Below are 7,553 nucleotides of genomic sequence, written 5' to 3'. Positions count from 1 at the left end.
GTGTGTGTGTGTAGGCAGTGGCCCTCCTCTTCCCATCCTGCCTCCATCCGGTTGGCCTGAGAGAAGGTGGATGTCTGTAGAGGCTGAGCTGAGAGCGGGGGAGAAGGAGCTGCTGTGAAGCAGTCACACTGGGAAAGCTGCGGTTCCAGCAGCATCCTGTAAAGCCCTCCAGAGGCTGGACGGCCAGAAGAGCAGGTGCAGAGTAGGAGACCTGAAGAAGAGGAAAGGACATAGTGAGGAGGAGAGGACATCGTGAGGAGGGGAGGGGAGGAGGGAAGCGGGAGGAGGAGAGGGGAGTAACTTGCCTGTGGCCACCAGATCTCCCCTCACTCCAGGGACCAAGAGCTCAGTGAGGTCCCTAGGCTCTCAGATGCTGACGTCTCAGAGGTCCTGAGGTGCCCGTGCCAAGACTCCCTGATTCCTCCTAAGATTTCTTTCCATCCCACTATGTGTCCAGTTCCAGGAATTTGAGTGGACTGAGGGCTTTTGGGAAGCCAACCCTTTCTGAAAGCTACCTTCAGGGTGAGATGTAGAGTCCTGAGTAGACTCTTGTCCCCAGATAGCACTGGTTTATCACACATACTCTCACACTGCCTAAATTATTTCCATTAATTCATTTCTTGGGGTGAAGGTATAGAAAGCCTCTGTTAAAATAAAAACTGTTTTCTAGACTTCTCATAAAATACCAGCTGAGTGGTGTTTGCATCTGTTAAGGGTTAGAATGGACAAATTCAGTTGTTTTAAACTTTTGTTTTCTTTTTAGCCTTTGTACGCTTCTAATCAAACTATTTATTGAATAGAGCTGCTCTGATCAAAAAGGGAGAGAGACATTTGTTGAAGTCTCTACATCAGTGGTGGGCTCACAGGGACTCCAAGGAGGAGTGGCCCCTGGCCAGTTCCTGAAGAATGGCTGAGACTTTCCCAGAGGGAGACGTGGAAAGGGCATCTCGGGTGGAAAGACATACTTGACGGAAGCGTGACAGTGAGGGGGTGCGTGAGCTGATGGGAGAGGCAGGTCTGTGGGGAGGGTCCCTGGAGTGCCTGTGGGCTGGAGCCCTGGCTGGGGAGGGGGCTGGGCTGGAGTAGGTTTAGTGGATCCGACTCCTTGCCAGGCTGGAGAGGGTGGAGGTGGTTCAAGTTCTGGCAAGGGGGGCAAGGGGGGCCCCACCATCAAAACATGTCTAGTCTATGGACTGTATCTTTTACTTTTATCTAGTTTGTTTCATTTTCCTATTTCATCTTCAGTGCTCCCATTTCATTTAGTTTGTGTTTCCCAATTTCTCCATCTCTTCTTTTTTTAAATTTTCTTATTTTCTTTCTCAAGCCTTTATCAAGTGTAGTAGAAGTTTTTGTATACATATATGTAAATAATATGTATAATATATATATTTTAGAAAACTTACGAATTTTTGCCTAACTAAAAAATTTATGACATTTTGATACCACTTGTTTGACTTGGTGTGAATAGAATGCTAGATTTCTAATTTAAAAAATATAGATAATGCAACAAGCAACAAAAATTTACTGTATAGCACAAGGAACTATAGTCAGTATCTTATAATAACCTATAATGGAAAATAATTTCAAAAGTAATACACGTGTATATGTATAATCTCTTTTGTTGTGCACCTAAACATGGTAAGTCAACGATACTTCAATAAAATACATATATTAAGAAAAAACAAAAACATGTCCAGTCTAGTTAAGTAGCAGACCTGCATCCACTCGAGGTGCTCAGGTCTTTGATGGGGGTGTGGGGTGAAGCACTGGGGCTGAGACAGAACCTGGGTGGGGGGACCCCAACTAGCTGGGGTCAGAGTAGGCTTCCTGGACAGTTATGTGATGCATGCTACATCCTTTCAGATGGGTGTCAGCACCTCAAGGAGGGCGCTCAACCCTAGGGGCCAGCATGGGCAGGGGCTGTGTGCAATCCTCGAAGGAGGCTTAGAAGCAGAGAAACATGGCGCCTGCCCTGCCCTATCCCCGTGGGATCCCTGAGTATGGCTGTTTCCTCCCTCCAGTGCCTCCCACCTTCCCTACCTCGTCTCACCCCTTTTGGCTCGTCCTTAACCCCCCTAGGACTCACTCTCCTTCTGAAACCCAGCTGAGACCCTGGCCCTTCCATGCTCCGCCCTCCATGGAGACCCCTGGCCCTCAGAGAAAGTCTAGGTTTCTGAGCGGGCAGTTGCCGGGAGAAGGTCCGTATCAAACCTTCATGATCCCAGTCCTGCCAAGCTTTCCAGCCTCCAAGAGGCAAAGAAAGGTGAGATGGGGGGCTGGGGAGGGTGGGCGGAGGGGCCCAACAGCCTCGTCCGGATGGGGGAAGCGGAACTTCCCGAGATAAGGGCTGCCAACAATGGGGGCTGTGTGGTGCTGCCTGTCTCCAGAGGAAATGAGTGGCCTCTGCATCATTAATCCGCTGTGGCCCACAGCACCCTGTGAAAGGGGGACCCAGGAAGGGGGAGATGTTCCCAGCCTGCCCCAACCCCCAACACACACACACACAGAGTCCCTGACACTTCGGTTCTCCTGCTTCCAGGATCATGCATGCAAGAAGGGATCTGGGGCAAGGGCAGAGGAGGGGGCTACTTGGGCTGGGGAAGTAGGGCTGGATTGGCTGCCCGATTGAACTCAACCCTCGGTGGGCCCTGTCAAGCACCTGTTCCCATTTGAGCCCTTTGTTCCTCACTGAACCCCCATCTCCCTTCCTTCTTGGCTGTCCTTGGAATCTGAGAATACTGCCATGCCTGTCATGCTTTTCTGTCTTTTTGCCCCTGTCAACACATGGGTCTCGGGACATGTGCTTTACCCAAATCCGGGGACTCTGACTGGAGCTTTTAGACAACAAGCTAGGCTGCTAGCAGAGACATTCGGGCTTTGTAAACTGTTGCAGCTACTGCGACTAAAGTCAGTAAGGAGAGTGCACAGCCTTTTTCTCTTCTGGGCCTCAGTTTCCCCTCCTGCACTGTGAGGGATGGGATTCAATGACCATCCTATGGAAGCTGAGCTGATGTGGCCAATGATGAGGGGTGTGAAGACATGGAGTTCCCATAAGTCCTCCCCTCTCCCCACTGCCAAATTCTGCCTTAGCTACTGATCAGCCACATGACTCTGGGCAAATCTCTTCCTGCTCTGAGGACTTGGTCTTCCTGTCTGTAAACTGGGGCCCTTGGCCAGCCAACTCACAGGAATTCTGTGACCGTGGGTGTAGGGAGCTCTGCATGCTACATAGGATGGGTGACCCAGGTTGGAGGTTGGAGGGAGTCGCTGTTTCTGAAGTGGCCCAGGCTGGGACTTCTTATCCAGTGCCCCATCTCCAGGCCCCAGAGCCCAACCCTCTCTGCCCGCCCCTTCCCTCCCCATTTCCCATCTCTCACTCTTGCCCCCACATCTTGGATGGCCACCCTCAGGGAGAGAGGTTAAGATTCCCACCCCAGGTTAAGGCCCCACCCGTGAGGCCCTCAGATTGCCAACGTCAGCCCACTCACTATTTAGACCAGGAAACCAAGGAGACATGGGTTGAGAGTGTCCTGAAGTCACATAGCCAATGAGATGGCAGAGAAGAGCCCGGAATGCAGATTCACTCTCATACACCCTGGTTCTGGAACGTTAGGGCCAGAAGAATCTTCAGGCTCAGTTTGTCCAAATCCTCTCTGTTGCTGAGGCATGGAAGGGAGGAAAGTCATACCCAAGTTCTCCCCAAGAGCAGGCTGGAGCCCTGACCTCCCAAGTCCAGGATTCCTTCCCGGCCCACACTTTCCAGTGACCCATCATCTAGGTTGGGGTATTCCCTCCTATCCCCAAGCTTGCAGTTAGGAACAGGGTCTGAGAGGCCGAAAAGAGAAAGAACCACCACAAAACATACTGGTGTGAGGCCTTTTCCACCCACGCCACCCCACTGTGCTTCCTTCTCCACCACCCACTGCTCCTGCACCCTCCCAAGGATCCTTTCTTCCAGAAAGGAAAGCTGTTGGAATGGGGAGGAGGAAGCAGGTGACTTTGTCCCAGGAAGGGCTTGCCTTAGTCCTGGGGGTATGTGGCTGGGGCGGGGGTGGGGGGTGGGCTGAAACACATCAGTGCCCTCCCCACCCGGCTGCTCAGACTGCCATCACCCCCCAGGCAGTGTGTCCTGGGCATGGCCCAGCTCTCTCAGCGCAAAGAAAGAAAAGTAACGCTTGCTGAATCCTCAGGCAGTGCATAGGCCTGTGCCAAGTGTCCGAAGTGTGCAAAGTGTGTGAAGAACTGACTCACTGGAAAAGACCCTGACGCTGGGAAAGACTGAAGGTGGGAAGAGAAGGGGACGACAGAGGATGAGATGGTTGGATGGCATTAGCAACTCAATGGACACAAGCCTGAGCAAGCTAAGGGAGTTGGTGATGGACAGGGAAGCCTGATGTGCTGCAGTCCATGGGGTCGCAAAGAGTGGGACACAACTGGGTGACTGAACTGAACTGAAGTGACCCTAAGCATGATCTCTGTTCATCCTTAGTAGAGCCCTGGAGGTGAGAATGAATGCTTCCATTTTACAGATGAAAAAGTAGTCGTCCACAGACAGTAATTTCCCTAGGGTCACAAAGATGGTACATGGCAGAGTCAGGGCTAAGCCTGGCCTGAGCTCATTGTCCTGCTCCCTGATGCCCACTCCCCACCCCACTTTAGGAAACCAGTCTTATATATGAGAAACTATGATCCAGCTCTGAGGCCCTCTCTTGCCCATAAGGGATTCACTGACAAGATGACGAGATGGCCGGGCCACAGCAACTGCTCTTTCCTTTGTTTCCCTCTGTCTACCCACGTCCCATCCCCTGCTGGCTGGGTAGGAGTGAGAAGCTGTGACTCTGGCAGGGCAGGTGGCTTTCGTGGTGTCATCCACACTTCCTCCCCTGCACCCTGCCAATCCCCATCAGTGGAAACACACCCCATTCCCTCCTCTTGGTGCTTAGAAAGCCTCATATATTTTGGATCTGGGTTCATAAGTTCCCTATTTCTTGGGATCTGAGAGTCTGTACTAGCTTCCCTGAAACCTCCCAGACTGGGATACCACACCCCCAAGCTTCCTTCTGTCCCAGTTGTAAGCACCTTGAGGGTCATTGTTCTGTTTATCTGTGCTTCTCCCCACCGATCCACAAGGTCTTCTCAGGGACAGTGGGTCCAATGGATCTCTGCTGAGCAAAGGGGCAAGTACGCAGTACATGACAGGGCAAGCTTGTTCAGGGAAGGGACGTGATGGATATCAATCAAATTGATAATTAAAAGACGCTTACTCCTTGGAAGGAAAGTTATGACCAACCTAGACAGCATATCAAAAAGCAGAGACATTACTTTGCCAACAAAGGTCCATCTAGTCAAGGCTATGGTTTTTCCAGTGGTCATGTATGGATGTGAGAGTTGGACTATAAAGAAAGCTGAGAGCTGAAGAATTGATGCTTTTGAACTGTGGTGTTGGAAAAGACTCTTGAGAGTCCCTTGGACTGCAAGGAGATCCAACCAGTCCATCCTAAAGGAGATCAGTCCTGGATGTTCATTGGAAGGACTGATGTTGAAGCTGAAACTCCAATACTTTGGCCACCTGATGCGAAGAACTGACTCATTTGAAAAGACCCTGATGTTGGGAAAGATTGAGGGCAGGAGGAGAAGGGGATGACAGAGGATGAGATGGTTGGATGGCACTGACTCGATGGACATGGGTTGGGGTGGATTCCAGGAGTTGGTGATGGACAGCGAGGCCTGGCGTGCTGTGGTTCATGGCGTCGCAAAGAGTCGGACATGACTGAGCGACTGAACTGAGCTGAACTGAAATTGATATACTCATATATTCCTTGATTTTATCTGGCACCCACTTTCGGCCCTTGGCGTGAAAAGAACTTTTAAGGCGGGAACAGAGGGCTCACGATTGTGCAGTGAGGTGGCCTCTAACCTTCTTAACCCTGAATCGGGTCCTGAATGTCAGTGCAGCAGCCCTGGGACACACATGGCAAGGGGCAGCTAATGGCCCTGTCTTCTGGTCAGCTGTTTTGAAATCCTGCCACCCATCTAGTCACTGGGTGCCTGCTCTGTTCCAGCCCAAACACTGTCCCCGCAGTGAGGGAGGTGGTATGTCCCCACTGATGGGTAAGAAGACTGAGTTCAGAGAGTGGAAAGAACTTGCCCAAGACTGCCTGGCTTGGAGGGGGTGACATGGAACTTCCAACCCATCCCGTCCCAGTGTGGCTCTGTCTCCCAGTCTCTGATGCACTGGGGGCAGCTCTAGAGGACGACCTTCTTCCAGGTAGAGGGAGGGATCCTCTTGGCATGAGAGGATGATGAGACAGTGAGCCCCCGTCCCAGGAGGAATGCAGGATGGGCAAGATGGACACTGGCAAAGATGCACAGAGAGGATAACACTCCATAAAGGCCTGTGGAGACCTGAAGGGGAGCCTGTCTGTCCTAGGCATCAAACCCTCCCCTCCCCAGAGCAGCTGTGCCTGGGACCACCAGCTACAGGTGAATGGAACCCAGGAGAGGGGCCTGGCCATAGAGGCAACTGTGGATCGGCTCTTGACTGCTGGACCCAGAATAGGCTGGAGCAGACAGAGTGAGAGCAGCTAGGGTTGGAGCAGCCAGGGAGGAATGCTGACAAGTCTGGCGGGAAAGGCAGCTCCCTGAACAGGTGATGGGAGGGAGCCAGGGGAAGGGGTGTCTGCAGAGCTGGGCAGGGATGGAGGTAGGTGGGTGAGTGGGTTGGTGGGGAGGTGGGGTTACTGGTGAGCTAGGCCTGAGGCTCAGGGTGGAGGCTAGGCAGGGGGCCTGCTGAGCGGAAGGGATGGGGGCGAAAAACGTGAATGTGTTTCCATGGGGATGGAAGAGGGTGAGGACAAAGCGGGCAGGTGGTGGGTGGAGAAAGGGCCTGCTGGAGGGAAGAGCAGGCAGGGAGCCAGGCATGGGATACAGGAAGTCTCTTCCATGGGACAGGCCAGAGGGAGGACAGAGCAGAGAATGAACCACACAGGTGAGTTTTGGGGGCAGGAAGTTAGAGATCATTGTCCATGCAGCAAGAGAGGGGAGTGCCTCAAGGGGCAAAGGCTTGCTTCTGATGGGAGAGGGAGAGAGAGCTGAGCAGAGAATGTGGAAATGCTGCGACTGAGGGCCAAATACAGCTGGACACAGACCCATGCAGGCAACCCAGAGCAGTGGGCTGGCACTTAGTGCACTGACACCTGGGGACCCAGGCAGCCTGTTTCCAAAGTCTGGCTTTCAACCATTACACTCTCCCCTTCATCACAAAGAACTTAGATTTATATTTATAAAGTGTCAGGCCCTGCACCAAGCCTTTTTCAACGTGTTAACTTGTTTAAGCCTCATACAATCATAAGAGGCAAATACATTGATTACATACACGGACACACATGAATACACACGGATACACATGGACACACAGACAGATACTCACAAATATACAGAGATGCACTGGTTCATGGCCACCCTGGGATGGAGCATGTGGTGGGGGAGGGGCATAGCTGTGGTTAGAGACCCCTCCTGCCAGGCTCTCACCCCCTCTCCACCTCCCCACCTGC

Source organism: Muntiacus reevesi, chromosome 9 (genome assembly GCF_963930625.1).
Source record: "Muntiacus reevesi chromosome 9, mMunRee1.1, whole genome shotgun sequence".
Lineage (NCBI taxonomy): Eukaryota > Metazoa > Chordata > Mammalia > Artiodactyla > Cervidae > Muntiacus > Muntiacus reevesi.
The sequence above is the reverse complement of the archived record's forward strand: the minus strand, read 5'-3'. Positions refer to the sequence as shown.